The 21,542-nt window shown below is 34.1% G+C and overlaps 1 protein-coding gene and 2 long non-coding RNA genes across 3 annotated transcripts in view; 1 reads left to right on the forward strand and 2 right to left on the reverse strand.

The window, feature by feature from the left end:
- The window catches only part of LOC128172124 (neurocan core protein-like), a 184,665-nt gene that overhangs the window by 53,379 nt on the left and 109,744 nt on the right, over nucleotides 1–21,542 (reverse strand). The gene's annotated exons all lie outside the window — the stretch shown is intronic.
- LOC128172146 (uncharacterized) overlaps nucleotides 1–21,542 on the forward strand; it is a 30,637-nt gene that overhangs the window by 8,324 nt on the left and 771 nt on the right. Inside the window, exon 3 of the long non-coding RNA XR_008242203.1 lies at nucleotides 21,318–21,389. This is a non-coding gene — a long non-coding RNA (uncharacterized LOC128172146). The remainder of the gene's footprint in view (nucleotides 1–21,317; nucleotides 21,390–21,542) is intronic.
- Nucleotides 1–21,542, reverse strand: part of LOC128172143 (uncharacterized) — a 44,510-nt gene that overhangs the window by 5,542 nt on the left and 17,426 nt on the right. The window lies entirely within an intron of this gene.

The following is a 21,542-nucleotide window of genomic DNA, read 5'->3' on the forward strand; positions in this document are numbered from 1 at the left end:
ACAGCGGAGGGTACTAATGTGAACTTATTGTGATCATCTCGGGAGTCTGACCCATATAAACCTCTTGGTAGACAATGTCAATAGCCAAGAATACTAATGTGTAACTAATGTGAATCTCTCAGGGGAGAGTATCAATTATACCTAAGTTACTAAAATGTAAACATTGTGTGTTTTTTAATCAGAGTATACAATATGGCACAATTTGATAAAAAAATGCAAGGCAGATGTCATTTTTTGCAAAGAAAAGCCATGAAATGATAAACCTAGGCATGACTTGAAATTCATTAAATTCTTGCATTGTGAAGCTGTGTCAACTCATTGAACACAAACTCCGGGTTTTTAGGCAGAAAAAGCAATTTAGCAATTGAAATTTTAAAAAAAATTATCTTATATAAAAAAAATTATTTATGAAAATGATATGAAAAGCAGTTATACAATTAGGTTTTTAAAATACAGGGATGAGTGGGGTGAAGGTCAATATTACGGCGATTCTTATAAATGATTGCGCCCATGAAAAAAGGGTGCTTATGACATTTTTTGCACATTTTTAGATTTTTACATAATTGAATTAAACACATTTTAAAGTTCTCAAATCTATAATTTTATGGCTATACGCTTATTCTAAGTAGAGTTTTTTGCCCATTTACAGTGATGCTTTTTCAATAGGAAAATCATGACGTCGTGTTTCACATACGGAACGTCAACAATTATTACTGTGAATGAGTCGTTTAATAAACGTAAAATACAGCACTTTGTTATCAGTATCTTTTCACATTGCTGCCTATACATGTAGTTATATGCTTGCATCTATGCTATTCATTTATTTCAGAAACAAAGGTTTGTTGTTATTTCTACTGTCAGCGCAGTTGTCTGCCAGTGAAAAGTGATTATTCCAAAAAATGGCGGTTGTTTAGTTTCAGTTTATTTTAGGATATCAACGAGAAACTAGTTAGTGGCATATTCTATGTGAACATATTTCATTTACATAAACACAGTCTTTTCCATATAAACAATCAATAGTAATGAATTTTGAAAACAATATCAGAAGTAACGTATTATACAATTTTGTTTAATCATGATCCATTGTACAAGTCAACTTATTGATGCAATTATAGTAGCAGCACTGAACTATTCTTTTGAAGTTTTCACCACGGTAACTAGACTTTAACCTGTATATTCACAGATAAACACAATAAGTAAAAAGTAGTTTAATTCTACTACTGCTGGGATCATGCCCTTTACAAAAACACCCTTTCTGTTCAAAAGATTTTTTCCATTCGACTTTATTGATGGAAAAGAGCGCCCCTTCCCTGGATCAGATGATATTCATCCCCATCCAATATTGATAAATTTCACATACCAGTAATTTAAAAAGGTATTTTTTTTAGTGTATGTGGGATATTTTTACTTTCCGGTCGCTTCTACACACATTTTTTTCGAACTACTGTGAATGTTTTTCTACAATTGTTAAGTCCCCCCCCCCCTTTGCTTATACACATTTCGGGCATGCCCACACCTGAAAAATAACATCCAGACACTTTTCATCTGTGTGTGACTATTCCACAGCAAATACCTAGGTCTAGTATCATAGAGAGAACATGCAGTATGCAAAGATTGACTCCGTGTTTTGAATTTATATTTCACCTTCGGTTTACGATAACTCTCAACCGTCCATTACACATAATCCAAAGCTTATGCATGCATATAAATACACCGTCAGTGCGCTGTATTCAAGCTTTACAATAAGTCTTTATGTATCCTACATGTACATATTCCAAAATCATTAAGGTCCTCCGTTTCCAACGGAAGACCTTGTACTGATTCTGTTGGAAATTCTTCATTATTATTTTTCATCTTCTTTTTCTTCTAGACGTTTCTTTAAACTGTAATATCTCGCTTGATTGTCATTAGATTTTATTCAAATTTTCAGGGTTTATTGGAAATGGCAATAGCCTACCATAGCACAAAATATTGTGAAATCGCTACTTCCGGTTTTGAGTTATTCCCCTTTGAATATTTTTTAAGTGGGTCTCGTGTACCTGCAAAGGCTCCGAGTTGATTCGTAGCAAGTAGTTTTAATTTACAAATCTTTAATGTAGACATCTTGAACGTTGTCCTCCTTGTTTTACATGTTTGATTTACCCATGTTTACTTCTTAAAAAATTACATCGAAAGAACTATATATGATTTTAGTCAAATTTGGCCCCCAAAATTCGCTATTTTTAAAATGATTCAGGTACATTAATTTGTTGTGTTATTTTATAAAAGAGTTATCATGAAATATGTTTTTCACCTATTTATTTGATTTATATGCACTCACTGGCAGTATATGACGTCAGAAGTGACGCTATTTTTATAATTCAATCAAAATCAACCAAAAATTGACATTTTTCTTATCTTTTTTCGAATGGGAAATATAGAGCGATTCTTTGAACAAGAACGAACTTTTTGTCACTTATAAGTATTGGAAAGATACATCTTTGGTGAAAATATTTTGTTTGTTCAAGTAGTCGCTCAATGTTTCCTTAAAGAAAAACTGCCTCAAAACAAGCCATTTTATGCTAAAAATGAGAAAATGGCGAGAAAAGGTAAACTTTATGATGTCATATTTTTAAATTGTGGGCACTAAAATCAAAATGAAAATTATGAAAAAACTTCAAATGTATATTTGTATAGTTAAAACAAAGAATTACAGTAAAATGACAATGTTCATTTTAGGGGGCCATTTTAGCTCAAACCATATATAGTCCTTTATGTTTCAAAAAATGTAAAATTTTGCTAATATATTTGCTCAATAACTTTTTAGTTGTATATTTTTTCTAGTCACACATAGAACAAAAGTTGTGCAGAATATTAAGAGCTTTCATTTGATACCATAAAAAAGGGGCTAGCCCCTAAAATGAGGGGTCTAGATCCCTTAAAAACGGTAAATTTTTCGATATGGGCGTCGCTGCAAAAAATGTTGTTTGTGACTTTATTGATCTCATAAAACTGTTTTTGTGTTCAGGTATTGCATAATATGAGGGTAAAAAGTAATATGTGTTGACCAGTTCTCGCGGCAATTTGGCCAAGTTAACGAAACTCTCCCTTGCCCGCGGCCGAGAAAACCGGTCACCATGGTCGCGGCTTAGCTGCATTTCAATTTGAAGTCGGGATCGAAATTCAAAATAACTAATCGATAAACTTATAACGGGACTACCGATATACTTATCACAAAACTTTCTTTACTTTTTAAAATGTTGGAGACTTCTTTACATAAAAATGCACTTGTCCAGTCGGACAAGTGGCAAGCAATATTCACTTGTCCGTATATTTTTTTAACTGGTACCGGACAAGCGGACAAGCGTTAATGTCGAGCCCTGTCTATTTGATAGAATATGGTCATTATACTGCAAACTTTTCAAATCTTCCTGGGTTCTGAGCCGGCGTGTCTGTGCGTTGTGCCTTTACGTAATGTTTCCTTCGTCCACGGCCGAGGAGATCAGCCACGGCTGCACTACCTAGCGGTAAATGGTTATCTAATACACAAGTTTCGCACACCGCGACGCACACTTAGATGAATATGAACGTGTTTGAGTTTATATAGCCTTAAATACAAGAACTTTTTTAAATTTATGTTTATTATTAAGTTTGTCCATCTTGTATTTATTTTATTAAAAATTTGAGTGTAAGTGAATATTAATGAACGATATTACTCCAAATCGGAAACATTGTCAGACATGAATTAATGGTTGGTTTGTATATCTAAAAAAATTTAACACCCCCCCCCCCCTACACAAATATTAAATGATGATCATCCCTCGCACATGGCCGAGGAGATCCAGCGCGAGTGGGCAAGTGATCCGCGGTCGGCTCTTGATCTTCTACATATACCTTATTAAGCGTTCATGTTTCATATTTTGTACGGACAGAACTATAAAATATTTTATTATGTTTTCAACTACCGGTATTATATAGGTTTAAGATGAAAAGATAAATTTATTTTACTTGTACAGTTGATTAAGCATTGATTTGATTAAGCGATAGCGTACAAGGTTGTTTAAAAACCAAGTCAAATTATAATCAAAGTTCCATGTTACATGTTCGCGGTAGGTGCTAGCACAATAAAAGAATGTCCTGAATTGTCCTGAATTGAGGCATTTGATGATTATATTAAAGAATATTCACATGAGTTTTAAACAACTTAAGATTAGGTTCTATCGGCCACATATTAATCACTCTGTAGTTTTTTCTACAGGGTTGTTCGTTTCAGTGTGGAAGCGAACTCATTGCTGCGCCCCCCCTCCCCCCTCCCGCCCCGCTGACAAGTGCTCGCGCTGGATTTTTTAAAAGTTTGCGAAAAGATATCCAGATCTGTCGAAAAACATTTTTGGTGACTTCTCCTTATGTGTAACATTTTCTCCTCAACGTGTTTCGTTTTCCCACCGGTTTATTTATTCAGTCAGTCTGTGTTAATTCAATCTTTTCTTTTCATGAAACTAAATCAGTCAAGCATGCATTCATTGCAAAAACAATTACCATACAACTATTGGCATATTGATAAGTTTGTAATCATATAGGATAACTAGCTAAAGCCAAAATAATTTTAATAGTTATATCAGTATTTGAATATACAGAACGACCAAAGTTAATGCATATGGTTCAATTTTTTTTTACAATGTACTTGTTTAAACATAAATCAGATTAAATAGTTCCAACGCACACTCATACCTTATAGACCTAAATGCGACAATGTATGTCACATCTTTAAATTTTTCGCACTTGATAATTATAAATGTTTGTATAAAGTGTGCAATTTAGCTTTTTAAAATATTTCATTTTATGTTTTTAAGATCATTTGTTATTTTCAAAAGAAATGTATGAGTTTGCTATGACGGTCAACTCTGTACGCCAAATCCTATTGTGACGTCAGTAAACTCGCGAGCTACGTTAAGTGAGATATATGTGCGTTATTGGGGATTTTATTTATTGCTAATTGTATGAAAATTGATAAAAAAAAAACTTCTAATTGAAGTTGTGTATTATGAGGTTGTAATGCAACTTAATTTACTTACAAGGTTAGCTACAGCCAGTGGAATACTAATTTTAGCTGAACAATGAATACCCAATATATTAAAATACAAGATAAATAGTTTCTAGAACTATTATTACTTATTAGGTTAGTTACTGACTCACTACGGAAATATATTGGGTTGATCAATCTCATAGATGGCGAGGCGAAGCCGAACCTTCTATGAGATTGATCAACCCAATATATTTCCGTAGTGAGTCAGTAACTAACCTAATAAGTGTTTTGTTTTCTCGAGGACTATCAAGCGACATATTTATTCACAAATAGCGATGATCTACGCAAAGCCATGTACAAGACGTCTTACATCTCGTCCAATTTAACTCATTTAAACTCTTCAAAATTTTCATCTCACCTTTCAAATACTCTTTCAAAATCTTTGCTTTACATATGTTTACTAATACAATGTTTTGTTGGTATTTAATTTCAAATGTTTTCTCCCTTTCCTCTGCAGAGATTTGAGCAAATTTCGTCGCTGCCATTTTGTTCTGCTCCAGACAAAACAATGTGACGTCAATATTCTAAGGGCAACTACTCTAATTTTAAAGAATTTCAAAGGGCAACAACTCGAAATACTTTAAGAACTTACAGCATGCAGTTTATGTATAAAATACTATGAAATGTCGAAATGAGTAAGCGAAGCGTCGACCAATGACGGCCATATTGCCTAATATTATTTCTCACAGAACAAATATAGAGATATATGAGGCAATCACATGCTATGTTTAAACCAATGAAAATGTGACATTTCAGTCCAAGGGAAAACAAAATACTATGCGGTTGCACCCTGATTTGTATGGCTGTAGGTGGGGAGGTAAAAGTGTATCGATGTACATACAATGTATGACTGCACATACGGATTCCGGACCGTGGGTACAGACGATACCCATGATAGTCCTTTAATACATCAATGCACAGTTTGATATAGAAAGTGACCAGTTTCATAACTTCTTCGAATTTCTCTAACACGGACTGTCTAATTCCTTCCCAGAATTCTAATTATGCAAGCGCAATTGAAGTTTTTTTTTCAATTTAATTAGTCAACCCACTGACATAAAAATAAGGATTTTGCATATTATTACATTGTCGAGAGAAGTTATATTCATTTCTGTAAATAAGGTTATTTAATTCAAGCTACATAGCGGTGTCTCTATGAAACAGCACCATCTGGTGTAAAATTTAGATGCTCGCTTTTGCATAAATTCTCCCGCTGATTTTTTTTTTAGCTGAATGTTTTTTGAATTTCCAAGTCTACTCGTATCATTAAATAATATCAGACGACACACATTTCCCTGTAGAAAAGTTCAGAGAAGCCATCAATTTTGACTAATTACTAAATTTTGTCAGCACGTAATAATTCTAAACTTGCACATAGTCTTCAAAAATTTATAAAGATTTAAATAAAGAAGTTATCCCATAGAAAAGGTTACGTGTTTTGTAGGCGGGTTTGATTTTTAAAAAAAATATACAATTCCTGTTATGAATCATGAGTACATACTGTTTATAACAATGCTTGCTACCCTTTGAAAATTTAACTCGCCATTAAACATCTCATTTTTTAAAGAATTTTTGAAACGATTACACAAACTGTGTTCAACAAATAGTTTTCCTAAAACATTTTCTTCCTTTCTTTTTCAAAACACGTTTTATATACAGGCTTTCAATCACAACACGTTTTTATATCAAAAGCAGAACTGAAAGTTTAGTCATTATAATTGTTTGACACCATATCACATATATTTTCAACCAGCAGCGACAACGGAAGACCTACTCGTGGCTTTGCCACGAGCTCTGCTCTAGTTTGTAAATCTTACACACTTCATCAAAGTCGTAAATAATTTAATGAATCCGCCCTATCGACTAAAATAATCGTGAAAATGAAGCCAAGGTTCGGACGGGATCGTGAAACCGTCTGATATTCTCAAGTTCTTCAGTAATGGTTACTAGAAAATAAATATCTTGATGATTACAAAGTTATTGATTAATTAATGCTAATCGAATTAAAAAATAAGTTCAGATAAAAAATATGAAGTAGGTTCAACGTTTATAATATTATACAGGTTTTTTTTATCATGATTTATCAGTATTATAGCAGAAAATAGCGAGTCAATAATTTTAAATATGGTAGTAAAAATATGAGTTGTAATTATGTCATACATTTTTAGTAATACATTATCACTAAATATGACTCATGTTTGGAAAAATGTACCGAACTCTTGCGACACCGTAGGTACTGGCACGATAACAGTTTCTCACTTTTTTAAGCATAATGCGTGCGACTTAAAGAATCTTGTATTAAAAAAAAACATGCATGAACATAATGTACAATTTTGTTTATCGTCTAATTTTTGTTTGTAACGTATATTTAGAAATCATGTCAATGTATAATTAGGAGGTAATAGAAATCACTCTTTCCTTTTAAATATTTGGTTCTTTTCCATGACCATTTTTGTTCTGGCTCTTTGTTAAAATATAATATAACTTGAAATAGGAAGTTTTAATTTCTTTTAAAAGTGTAAGAGTATAATTACATCATTTCTGAATCATTCTCAGGAACCAACATCCAGATAGTGATGTTATGCATATTTAAATTCACTCGTGTTCATTACATTGAATAGGACCACTAAAGATTTTGACTGTTTAACACCTTTAAAACACATACAACAGTATTTTAAACAAAATCGACATCATAAGGAAAGAATTAAAAACAAAACTTAAATATTTACATAGCAATAGAAGAAAACTTATATTTAAAACGTTCTTTTTAACAAAAAACACAGCCGATAGGAACATGAAATGGTGTTTTTATTAAGTTGTACATTGAGTTAACTTCTTTGTTTATAATCACATCAACCAAGTATGATTCCCTCTATTTCTAAAGAAAATTAATTGTAATTCATAGCTCTGTTGAAACTGACAGGACTGAAATATACACGCTATGTTTATCAATTGATAAACAATAATCGACCTAGCTAGGAAAAATCTGGACTGCACGAAAGAATCTTGATGATGTCAGACTCAACCTCCCATTTAAGATGATTTACCCTTTCCGTTTATTTAACGTATTAAAGTACATTAAGAATGTTTTAGTTAATTTTACCTACTCTTTACGAACAATGCATAAATTTGTTAAAATGAGGATGTAAATAAAAACAACAAAATACTTTCATTGATGATTCATTCGGGTTATGATGGTAGCGATCCTCGCAGAAAAAAATTACATAAACCACTAGGGCGTGTTATGTTAATTATATTTATTTTTTTATTTTATTTTATTTTTTTTATTGCAATGTTGCCACCTTCATATTGTGCATAAATCACCAGAGAAAGCATTTAATTGTTTGATTTGGGCTTAATATACACACCAAGTTGTGCCTCTCTAATTCATAAAAAAAAACAGGTGTGAATCATAGCTATATAGATACTGACAGAGCTGAACCCCTCACGATCCAGTTCTAAACATTAAATCGATCCATCGAAAAAATCATGGGCATTTGCGGAAAAAGTGAGATTTAGCGCATTTTCAACTAATTCCCATAGTGCCTTCTAAAAATTTGATAACATTCAAGACTACATAGGAAATAGGGGCCGTTAATTTTTTATCTAAAAAAAACAATTGATATAACAGTAAAACTTCATGCAAGATATTTCATAAAAATATATTGGGTAGATAAAGGGTAGATTTGAAATAATTAGACTCGACCACATTAAGATTAAAAACAAGGAATTGTGTTTTTTTAAGAGCATATCAGATTCATTTTGTTCATGTAAATACAGCGTTTTACTTAATATTAAGAGAGTGTGAGGAAACACAAACACAAGTTATCTAAACTTATGAGAAATTAAACAATACAAGTATTTACCGAATCGGTGAGATGTGTGCAGAACTGCAGACTTTCATCTGTCTTATCTTAAGATAGATTATTACTGTGTTCTTTCAGCTTGTTTAACCAGAAATGTTTCTAGAAACTGCATTTTTAGCAATTTATCAGAAAAAGGATTTAGGAAAATAAGTTTAAAGTAAAAACAATACCGGCAACGGTACTTGCTGAATAAAGACGATTCAAGTACATTTATTTGTTAGGTTCATTTTTTTTTTTTGCTTTCTTAATCCACATACTATTAGCGTAGGTTCCTACATGTATTTAAACGAGAGGAATTAATATCCGCGTAAAATCGTGGGAAGCGCATCTCGCAAATTTTAAAATCTCGCTTTTATTTTTAGACAATATGTAACCTACATTAAACTATGATAAAAACTCGGCCTTTGCGATTTTATGTTCTTGCAAGTTGATGGAAAACTGCTTGCTGAATCGCGGAATTAAGTACTCGCGTAAAATAATGAATCAACAGTATATGGTCTGAATAATGATTTCGTTCATTAAAAATAAGATTATTTTTTTAATTTCATTAAAAATAAGATTATTAGCTCACCGAGACGAAGTCAAGGAGAGCTTATGCTATACCCTCGGCGTCGGCGTCGGCGTCCGGACCTGGTTAAAGTTTTTGTTGCAGGTCCTGTATCTAAGCTATTACTTGTCCTATCTTCACCAAACTTGCATGGGTGATGCATCTGGACCTACTTATGGACTTGAAAGACTTGGATGCTGAATCTGGGTCCTAAATTTCAGATGCTGGAGGAGGTTAAGGTTGTTGGACCAGGTTAAAGTTTTTGTTGCAGGTGCCCTTTGATAGCAATATCTTAGTTACTGCTGGTCTGTACATCACCAAACTTGCATGGATGGTGTGCCTTATGATACTGATGCACCAGACAGGCTTGAGTGCTGAATCTGAGCTATAGGTTTCGGATGCTGGAGGAGGTTAAGGTTTTTGGAGCAGGTTAAAGTTTTTGTTGCGGGTGCCCATTGATAGCAATATCTAAGTTACTACTGGTCCTAACTTCACCAAACTTGTATGGATGATGCGTCTTATGATACTGATGCACCTGACAAGCTTGAATGCTGAATCTGAGCAATAGGTTTCGGATGCTGGAAGAGGTTAAGGTTTTTAGAGCTGGTTAAAGTTTTTGTTGCAGGTGCCCTCTGATGATTATATCTTAGTTACTACTGGTCCTTACTTCACCAAACTTGTATGGATGATGCGTCTTATGATACTGATGCACCTGACAAGCTTGAATGCTGAATCTGAGCAATAGGTTTTGGATGCTGGAGGAGGTTAAGGTTTTAAGAGCTGGTTAAATAAAGTTTTTGAAACAGGTGCCCTCTGATGATGATATCTTAGTTATTACTTGTCCTTACTTCACCAGACTTCCATGGATGGTGTGTCTTATGATACTGATGCACCTGACAGGCTTGAATGCTGAGTCTGGTTTCGGATGCTGGATAAAGTTAAGTTTTTAGGAACAGGTCACATGTTTAATAGATGATAGTACTATATCAAACTTGCATAGTTGATTTAACTGTAATATGAATGAATCGCAGAGGTAGCTTCAGATGCAGAGCTTGATCTCCATTATCAAGGATGCTAAAAAATAAATCTTAGTTATTACAGGTCCTAACTTCACCAAACTTGAATGGATGGTGTGTCTTATGATACAGATGCACCTGACAGGCATGGATGCTGAATCTGAGCCATAGGTTGCGGATGCTGGAGGAAGTTAAGGTTTTAATTGCTAGTGCCCTCTGATGATGATATCTTAGTTATTACTGGTCCAAACTTCACCAAACTTGCATGGATGATGCGTGTTATGATACCAATGCACCTGATGGGCGTGAATGCTGAATCTGAGCCATAGGTTTCGGATGCTGGATGAGGTTTAGTTTTTTGGAACAGGTCACATGTTTTATAGATGATAGCTTGCATAGTTGATTTAACTTTATTATAAATTAAATGCAGAGGTTGCTTTATATGCAGAGCCTGATCTCCATTATCAAGGATGCTAAAGAAATCTCCTACCTCACTCAAACCAGTTCGATAGATAGATGTGTTTGTTGATAAATGATATAACATGATTCCTATGATATAGTATTGTATGATATGAAACAATATTGTTTGATATGATACAATATGATATCATATGTTATATTATAAAAAGTTATACAATACAATATGATATTGTATCAATTTTTTGGATATTTTATGATATGATATTGTATCATGATACTGTTATGTATGGTATTGTATATTATGATACAATATTGTATAATATTATATTGTATTTTTAATTTATTATTTTTTACATGATACAATTACAGAAGATATTGCAAAATATTATATTGTATCCTATGATACATAATTGTATATTCTATAATATTGTATCATACAATATTGTATAATATGATATTGATTTCAGTAATATAGAATTATATCACATGAAATTGTATTATATGATATTGTAATATTATATAATATTGTATCATACGATATTGTATGATATGATATTGGTTTATATGATATATTATCTTATCACATGAAATTGTATTATATGATATTGTAATATATATTATTGTGTCATAATATAATAATGTATTTTATAATATTTTGCTTTATAACATAATATTGTATCATTTGATAAGATACAATGTTGGAATCAAATTATATTGTATCATATGATATAATATCATATAATGTATCAAATATGTTTCAGTGTCATTCAATACAATATCATACTATATTATACAATATAATATGTTTCAGTGTTATGATGTATTATGTAATATGATATTGTAATATAATACTATATTGTATTATATTTTATGATATTGTATTATGTGATCAAATACAATAAGGTATAACACAATACAATGTCATATCATACATTACAATATCATATCTCATTTTTGTATATTACGGTATTTTATTGTTTTATATGATATATATTATAGATATGACATGATACAATATTTAATTTTATATCATTGTATTGATTAACATATGAACATATGATTATCATAAAAAAATTTATCAGATGATATACGATATTTTGTCAAAACAGAATCCATGAATATCCAAGATCATAAAGTATGATTTTCATATAAAATGATAAAGGTGGTCTTATGAAGGTGATGTCTCATAATGGTGATGCTCCGTCTCGGTGAGCTTAGTAATCTATGATTACCTATGTTTTTTTTATTTGTGGTGCAAATATGTAAATATCAATGTGCTATAAAAAAAATGGGTGAAGCAGACATAAAATTAATAGCAAAATATTTCTGTAAAACTTCACCAAATCATAGCCAAGCTGGAGCAAATAATAACCTAATATCGAGAAAAAACAGAAATACATGTAGTTAATCAAATTTGTGTGCAAATAGAGTATGATAAGAGATTATTTAAAATAATGTGACAACTAAATTTAGAAAAAGGTATAAAAACTATATGCGATGAAAATGTCAGGTTATATATTTTACGTTTTTCAGACAACGTTATGACGTAACGTCATGTTTGTGACATTATTTCTCTGTTTTGTCAAAAATGTCATAATTTTAGCACCCTTTTCTCATGGGCGCAATCAAATATGTCGTTGTCTTCAAAGCTCTTTTTTCTACAATCTTAAACTGCATGAAGTAATGTTAAGTGTCTGCAGTGTTTCACAGGGAGACATTACTGGGGGAAAAGCATAGGATTATACCGATAATCTGATATTATAATAAATTATTGATGAATGAATGTGACTAAAGTACAGTAATTGGTTTTAACAAAGATACTGATCAATCATGGATTTCGATTTATTATAGTCTGCGTGCTTTATTCAGCATGGATATTTTCTTTCTTTCAATAATTAAGGCTTTGATATTTTCATTCAAAACCTGGTGTTTTATAGCAGTTAGCTGCTGGAGTATAATCTTCTCAATTAAATAAAAAAAGAAAATCCATTTGTCATGTAAGGAATATTTTTATATAACATTTACTCCTAATGCAAGAGAGAGAGAGAAAGAGAAAGAGAGAGAGAGAGATTGTGTATTGTGAATTCACTGTGTACTGTGGATTCACTATCTGGAATTTATTGACATTGTCTTAAACGCTTAAATAATTCAAAGCAAGCAAGTAGAAATTGTGTTACAGTCCCTAAAAACGTTCTACTTTCCCATTTTTTTTATGCGCTCACAGTGCATTCAGTTGGCTCTCTGCTCTGCTCCTTTCATGCTCACCGTTCACAAAGTGCTCACCGTGTGTTCACAAAGCGTTCACCTTGCGCACTCCGTTCTTTCGGCTTATAATATTGTTTTTTCTGTTTTCCTACATTTTCATTCAGAACCAAAGGCTCAAGTGAGCTTTTCTGATCACAATTTGTCCGTTGTCTGTCGTTGTCGTCGTTATCGGCGTTGTCATCGTTGTTGTAAACTTTTCAAATTTTCATCTTCTTCTCAAGAACCACAGGGCAGATTTCAACCAAATTTGGCACAAAGCACCACTAGGTGAAGGGGATTCAAGTTTGTTCAAATGAAGGGCCATGCCCTCTTTAAAGAGGAGATAATTGAGAATTATTGAAAATTTGTTGGTATTTTTCAAAAATCTCTTCTCAAAAACTATTCGGCCTGAAAAGCTTAAACTTTTGTGGAGGCATCCTCAGGTAGTGTAGATTCAAGTTTGTTCATCATGGTCCCCGGTGGTAGGGAGTGGCTACAAGAGGGGGATCAAGTTTTACATAGGAATATATACCCGGTAGAGAAAATCTTTAAAAATCTTCTTCTCAAAAACTATCAGGCCATAAAAGCTAAAATTAAAATGGGAGTATCCTCAGATAGTGTAGATTCAAGTTTGTTCAAATCATGGTCCCCGGGGGTAGGGTGGGGCCACAATTGGGGATCAAGTTTTACATAGGAATATATAGAGAAAATCTTTAAAAAAATCTTCTTCTAAAAAACTATTAGGCCAGAAAAGCTCAAATTAAAGTGGATGCATCCTCAGGTAGTGTAGATTCAAGTTTGTTCAAATCATGGTCCCCTGGGGTAGGGTGGGGCCACAAGGGGGGGATCAAGTCTTACATAGTAATATATAGTGAAAATCTTTAAAAATCTTCTTCTCAAAAACTATTAGGGCAAGAAAGCTCAAATTTGAGTGGAAGCATCCTCAGATAGTGTTGATTCAAGTTTGTTCAAATCATGGTCCACGTGGATAGGGTGGGGCCACAATTTGGGGATACATTTTTTATACAGGAATATATACCGTAATCCGGTGAATATAATACGCACTTTTTTCCCAGCATTTTTTACCGTGAGAAAGGGGTGCGTATTATACATCCCTATAGGATTTGGACATATTTTTTCCCTAGCTGAAGCACGGGGTATCATACTGCCGTATTACCTATGCTGTTCACAGACAGGACCGGTACCCCGCTATACATCGTAACATTCCTTCATTATCACATATATATTATTATTTAACCCTTAGGAAATCATTGTTATAGCATGTAATTAAAGTAAATGTATACTTGAAGTCTGTTAATAAATAAACTGTTTCAAAATGGCCTTTAAAAATTAATTTGAACTGCCTATTCTTTATCTCCGTGTACGCCGCCATTACAGATGTTATTAATAGAATGCGGACTTGGATGGCCACGTGCTATTTGTAACCGATCTTTGAAAACAGCTTACACATCATTTGGCTCATTTTTAACCATTTTCATGTAATGCTAACTGATTTATTGCAAATAATTATGAATATAAATAATTCTATAACCTATTCCGTTAATTGAAGCCATTGAAACAGTTGTGCTTCCCCACCGCTAACGCTTGACACCTTGGGTATCTCAGACATCCCCCTTAGGCTATAAGTGTACTATACACAACACAACTATTTGTGCACATATTTTATTATGTTCCAGACCTATAATTGATCACTTTGATCATCATCGGAATCATTTAAGAATTTAATTAGGTCCGTTATCTCCATACCTGAACATCGTCCGTTTTTCACTTCACATGGATTGTAATGACTAAACAATTATATAACGCTTGTTAAAAGTAGTTGATTTTATTTACGTTAGAATATTTAATACTAGGTCTTTTTAAAACATTGATTATGAATTAAAGATATTACTGCGATGTATTAGTTACAATAAATCCGTATCTAAGAAAATATTGTTTTCTTATTTCCGGTAGTGTATTCCCGCGATGAAGTTGAGCGTGCATACAAAGTGTAACTGCTTTGTTGATACTCAGGATTACCGTTTGGTCATTTTTTTTTTTATGCGTATTATACATCCCAACAAGCTTTTTTCACCATTTTCAGGCTCAAAGTGGGGGGTGCGTATTGTACACTACTGCGTATTATATTCACCGGATTACGGTAATAAGATATAATGAATAATCGTAAACTATATGGTACAAGTAACTTAACCCATGTAATATTGTTGATTATGTGCAGATACCCGCTGGGCGTGGTCATAACGACACTCGGGAGCTACGCTAACATAACCAACTATATTATATGGGGTAACTACTACTTGGCCAAGAATGATATGTGGCTATGTGGACCTACTTATGGACTTGAAAGACTTGGATGCTGAATCTGGGTCCTAAATTTCAGATGCTGAAGGAGGTTAAGGTGTTTGGAGTTGGTTAAAGTTTTTGTTGCAGGTGCTCTTTGATAGCAATATCCAAGTTACTGCTGGTCCGTACTTCACCAATCTTGCATGGATGGTGTGTCTTATAATACTGATGCACCAGACAGGCTTGAGTGCTGAATCTGAGCTATAGGTTTCGGATGCTGGAGGAGGTTAGGGTTTTTGGAGCAGGTTAAAGTTTTTGTTGCAGGTGCCCTTTGATAGCAATACCTTAGTTACTGCTGGTCTGTACTTCACCAAACTTGCATGGATGGTGTGTCTAATGATACTGATGCACCAGACAGACTTGAATGCTGAATCTGAGCTATAGGTTTTGGATGCTGGAGGTGGTTTTAAGAGCTGAATAAAGTTTTTGTTGCAGGTGCCCTCTGATGATAATATCTTAGTTACTCTTGGTCCTTACTTCACCAAACTTGCATGGATGGTGCGTCTTATGATACTGATGCACCAGACAGGCTTGAATGCTGAGTCTGAGGCATAAGGTTTTGGATGCTGGAGGAGGTTAAGGTTTTTGGAGCTGGTTAATATTTTTTGAGCAGGTGTCCTCTAATGATTATATCTTAGGTACTCCTGGTCCAAACTTCATCAAACTTGTGTGGATGGTGCGTCTTATTATACTGATGCACCTGAACGGCTTGAATACTGAATCTGAGCCATAGGTTTTGGATGCTGGAGGAGGTTAAGGTTTTAAGAGCTGGTTAAAGTTTTTGAAACAGGTGCCCTCTGATGATGATATCTTAGTTATTACGTGTCCTAACTTCACCAGACTTCCATGGATGGTGCGTTTTATGATACTGATGCATCTGACAGGCTTGAAGCTGAGTCTGAGGCAGACTAGGTTTCGGATGCTGGATGAGGTTAAGTTTTTTTTAACAGGTCACATGTTACATAGATAATAGTACTATTTCAAACTTGCATAGTCGATTAAACTGTAATATGAATAAATCGCAGAGGAAGCTTCAGACGCAGAGCTTGATCTCCATTATCAAGGATGCTAAAAGATAAATCTTAGTTATTACAGGTCCTAACTTCACTAAACTTGCATGGGTGATGCGTCTTATGATACTGATGCACCTGACAGGCTTGAATGCTGAATCTGAGCCATAAGTTACGGATGCTGGATGAGGTTTAGTTTTTTGGAACAGGTCACATTTTATAAATAATAGCTTGAATAGTTGATTTCACTATAATCTACCATAATGTCTCGTGTATATCACACACTTTTTTTCACCCCAAATTTACACAAAAGTGGGGGGTGGGTGTTATACATAGGACCTAATTTCTACCCCGTTTTTTTTAGGACATATTCAGCTATCCCCAGCTACACTAAGACAACCCATATCATGTCATGTACTGTGATCTACCGTTTACAAAACGATCGGGTCGATTAAAACATCTTATTAACGATCGGGTCGATTAAAACATCTAATTTACAAATCCTTTAAAAAAACATACATTAACAAATAAATTTAGCAAACTTTGTTGTTTATTGTGTTCCTGTGTTATGTTCAAGATCACCATTTTGACAAAGCACCTAATGCGTGATCAATAGTTACACAACAATTTTCGGTAGCATATTTTGTGTCTCGTGCCCGACGATATATTGTAGTATAGTGATATTACATGAACTTTGGTAAGTAAGGTAAAAGAAGTTTTAAAATAAAATTTTGTTTCCCATTTTATGTTCGATTTCTTTTAAGTTTAGTTATTGAATAATGAATTCAACTTAAAACGTTTTACGGTGATTAAATAGACAGTGTCACTGATAGGACTCATTATATGCTCCGCTTCACATAGAACACCGTTACACTTGATCATTGTTTATTTAGTAATAACAATAGCACAATAAGAACAGGTAAGACAAGGAATATCTTGATTGTATACATATAATACACGACACACTCAAACATTATGTAACTCGTAAACACTCAGCTCTAGCTTTGATGTACATGTACAGTTAATACGCTTTCAACAATTATTTCGTTTATTTCATTGTTGACCCATCGCCACGTCTTCTTCTGTGAATCCGTAGAATTCTTCTTTCTCACAGTCGCTGTCAAATACATGTTCGTATTCTTCCTCTGTCCATGGGAAATCGCTGTCTGCGTAGATAGGATCGTCGTCTTCATCCTCGTCTTCTTCTTTCTCATTGTCACTCTTGTCATCCCAAAGCAGGTCGTCCTCAATCCCGTCCATGGCGTTGGAGATCCCACACTTCTTGAAGGCTTTAACTATGATCTTCTTAGGAAGCTCCAACCACGCATCTAGAATCCACTGGCATATGGTAGGGAGATCTGGCTTCCTGCGTAGTCCCCCTTTGGTGTAGCTATGGTCCCCATTCAGCATCCACTCGTTCCATTTTCTCCGTAGACTGTTCTTCATGGGCTTGTTGATGCTCACATCTAGTGGTTGCAGTATGCTGGTCATTCCTCGGTCATTCCTCCGGGGATGATCGCTGGTGTCGTCTTCTTTAGTAATTTCTTTGTCTTCTCTGTCTTGTGACATCTGAAGGCGTCCAGTACAAGTAGGCTTGGCTCGCTGGGTCTTGTCCTCTTCCCCCATACAGTCTTGATCCAGTCGTGCGTCAGGTCTTCATCCATCCATCCTTTTTCATGTACTTTAACTATCACTCCGTCAGGAAATTTCTCTTTAGGCAGAGTTTTCCTCTTGAAGATGACGTATGGCGGCAGCTTCCCTCCATCGGCTGTACACGCAAGCATGACTGTGAATCTGTTTTTTTCATTTCCCGTTGACTTAATGTTGATAGTTCTCAGTCTCCTTTGGTGGCGACTGTAGTGGTGTAGGGAATGTCGAAGGTTAGTGGCGTTTGATCAGCATTCCCGATCTGATCAGGGGCGTAGTCGTTCCTTTTTCTTTGCTGTATAATGAACCGCTGGAAATCTGTGACTTTTTCCTCGTACTCTTCAGGCAGGCGCTGGGCTATGTGCGTTCTTCTTCTCATTGACAGTTTGTGTCGCTGGAAAAATCTGTAACACCATCCCTGGGAGGCCTTGAAGTTCGCAATCTTCATCTGTTTGGCGATGATCTTTGCCTTGATCTTTACTTCTCCCATGGATACGCCAACCCCCTGCTGCCGCATGTCCTGGATCCAGGCGTTGAGCTGTTCTTCCATCTGTGGGTGGAAGGTCTCTCTGCCTCTCTCTGCCTCTCTCTGCCATCTTCTTCTTTGGGAGTTGTTGAAGCCGGTCTTTCTTCAGCCGCCCCTGTCTGATGTTCGCCTCGTTGACATTGAATTATCTACCTGCAGCTCAGTTGCCTTTCGTCTCAGCATACTTGATGATCTTCAACTTCTCCGTCGTGTAGGAAACTCTCTCTTTACCCATCATTGAATTCTCAGATGATGTTTGATACCGATGTAAATCATACCCCCCATATATATGTAAAATTGTAAGAATGAAAAACAATACATATTTTGTAACTCCGCCCATTTAATTATGATAAAAAGCGGCTTGTGTTTTTTTTAGATGAGACACTGACACTAATATCGCTTGGGCTAAGTTCCGATCACGAAATTGCAGTGATTGCGCTTGGGTTTCATTACGATAAAAACGGCTTGTGTTTTTTTAAGATGAGACACTGACACTTATATCGCTTGGGCAAAAATTGCGCTTGTGTTATAAAATTATTATTAAACATCGATAGTTCTGTGGGAAAATTACAAAAATTGCTCTTGGGTTATAAAATTATCATTAAACATCGATAGTTCTTGGGAAAATGGCGGCCGTCGATTTTCATTGTATTTGCTATGTTCCGATCACAAAATAACAGAATTTACGCTTGGATTTTAATATTATCATTTAACATCGATAATTTTGGAGAGAATGGCGGTCGCTGATTTTTGTCATTTTTTGGGTGCGTGTTATACATAAAACCTGCTGTTTTTTTACCAATTTTTGGTCAACTTTGGGGGTGCGTATTATACACGAGTGCGTGTTATACACGAGACATTACGGTAATTGAATTGCAGAGGTTGCTTCAGATGCAGCCCCTGATCTCAATTATCAAGGATGCTAAAAAAATCTCCAACCTTACTCAAACTAACTTGATAGATGTGTTTGGTTAAATGATATAACATGATTCCTATGATATGGTTATTTATGATATGATACACTAATTGTTTAATATGATACTAACAATATAATATGAAATGTTATATTGTGAAAAGTTATATGATACGATATGATATTGTATCAATTTTTTGATGATATGATATTGTATCATGATATTGTTATGTATAGTATTGTATATTATGATACAATATTGTATGATATTGGTTTATTTATTATTTTATTACTGTACATGATATTATTTCATATGATATTGCAATACATGATATAATTGTTATTATTGTATCATATTAATTATACAATATTGCATTATATATAATATCATATATTGTATATGATACAATAAATTATCTGTAATTTGTGATTACCTATGTTTTTTTCAGATTCAAAGTATTGATTCAGAACCCTTTTTTTTAGTTTTCTTGGTATTCAGTTCAAGGCCAATTTGAATGGCTAAATATTTACGATTTCTCTTGCATATGGTCTTGTTGAGATGACAGTAGTGCAATTTCATCGGCAAAATCGAGGTCCTCTAAAATTGACACTATAAACCAAGTAATGCCTCATCTCTTGTTTTCTACAATACCCAGTTGATGGCAATCAGAAACAAAATGGCAGAGATAATCCATCTATATCTGACTCCTGACTTGACTGAGAACCAGTCTCCTTGTTAGTTAAAATGACTGCACATACAAAATGTGTATGTACTTGATGAAGGATACAAATTTCTCTGGCACTTCATAAGCTCTTACTATTTTCAAAGTGTGTTTCTGTGAATACTGTCAAAGGCTATCTTGAAATCTATGAAATTTAGGTATAGTGGAGTAGTGTTTTTTTTGGCACGGACAAACAAATTAGTTTATATGAGCACTGGACTGGACGGGGTATTTTTTTTATTTTTGCAAAGCGTATATAATGTGGGGATCAGCGATTTAAGACTTTTTAATTGATTAAATCTTAGTCACACTTATGCTTTCCTTTAATGGTCATTAACATCTATCAAAACAAGCATTTAATTCAAGTAGAGTGTAACTTCAAGTGACATGTGAGAGTTCTTAGACATGATGTTATACAGACTAATTATTATGTCAACTAGCCCTGACAAGAAAGGTAGAAGATAACAAAACAATAAAAGAAAAAAAAAGTTTATGACATAATGAAAATGGAAAACTGATTTTTTAATGTTTTATATGAAAAATAATACCCGATTCTGAATGAAGAAAATAAACATATATCAACTGTTTTCTCCAGGCTGGTTATAATCTAGCTGTTCAATACCAACAAAGTTATTTTTTACAAGATAAACAATAGAATAGGATTCATGCATGATCAGATAGGATTAATGCACGATAGAACAGTATACGTGCACGATACATTAGGAGTGATACACCATTGGAAAGGATAAACAATGTTCATGATAAACCTTATTTATAATCGTGTTAGAGGTCTTACGCATGGAAATAGCCAATCAAACTGAACTTAGTCAATTGTAGTTCCATATATATGGAGACAATTTCTTTTCTTTCTTCCTTTTTTGGCACCTTATTTAGGGCCTATAGTATTGATTTTGGACTCAGTGGCGAGGAGAATTATTGGAACTGTCACACTAATTTCAATGGAATTATTTTTTTAGATGCGCATGATGCAACTTCCTGGATGGTGCTGAGCCTGTTTGTCAACATGTGGAACCCACGTGTATTTAGGGGTAGTTATGTTTACTCTCAATTATCTCTCTTAGAAACCGCATAAGGCGTTATTTTTCTGATCTAAAATTTTTCTTGAAGCATTTAACTAAAATTTCTCGTTCATGAATTATATGCTGAGAGTATAGTTAATTAATTACCGTAACTGAATTAAA

Source organism: Crassostrea angulata, chromosome 2 (assembly GCF_025612915.1).
Source record: "Crassostrea angulata isolate pt1a10 chromosome 2, ASM2561291v2, whole genome shotgun sequence".
NCBI classification, from domain to species: Eukaryota; Metazoa; Mollusca; class Bivalvia; order Ostreida; family Ostreidae; genus Magallana; species Magallana angulata.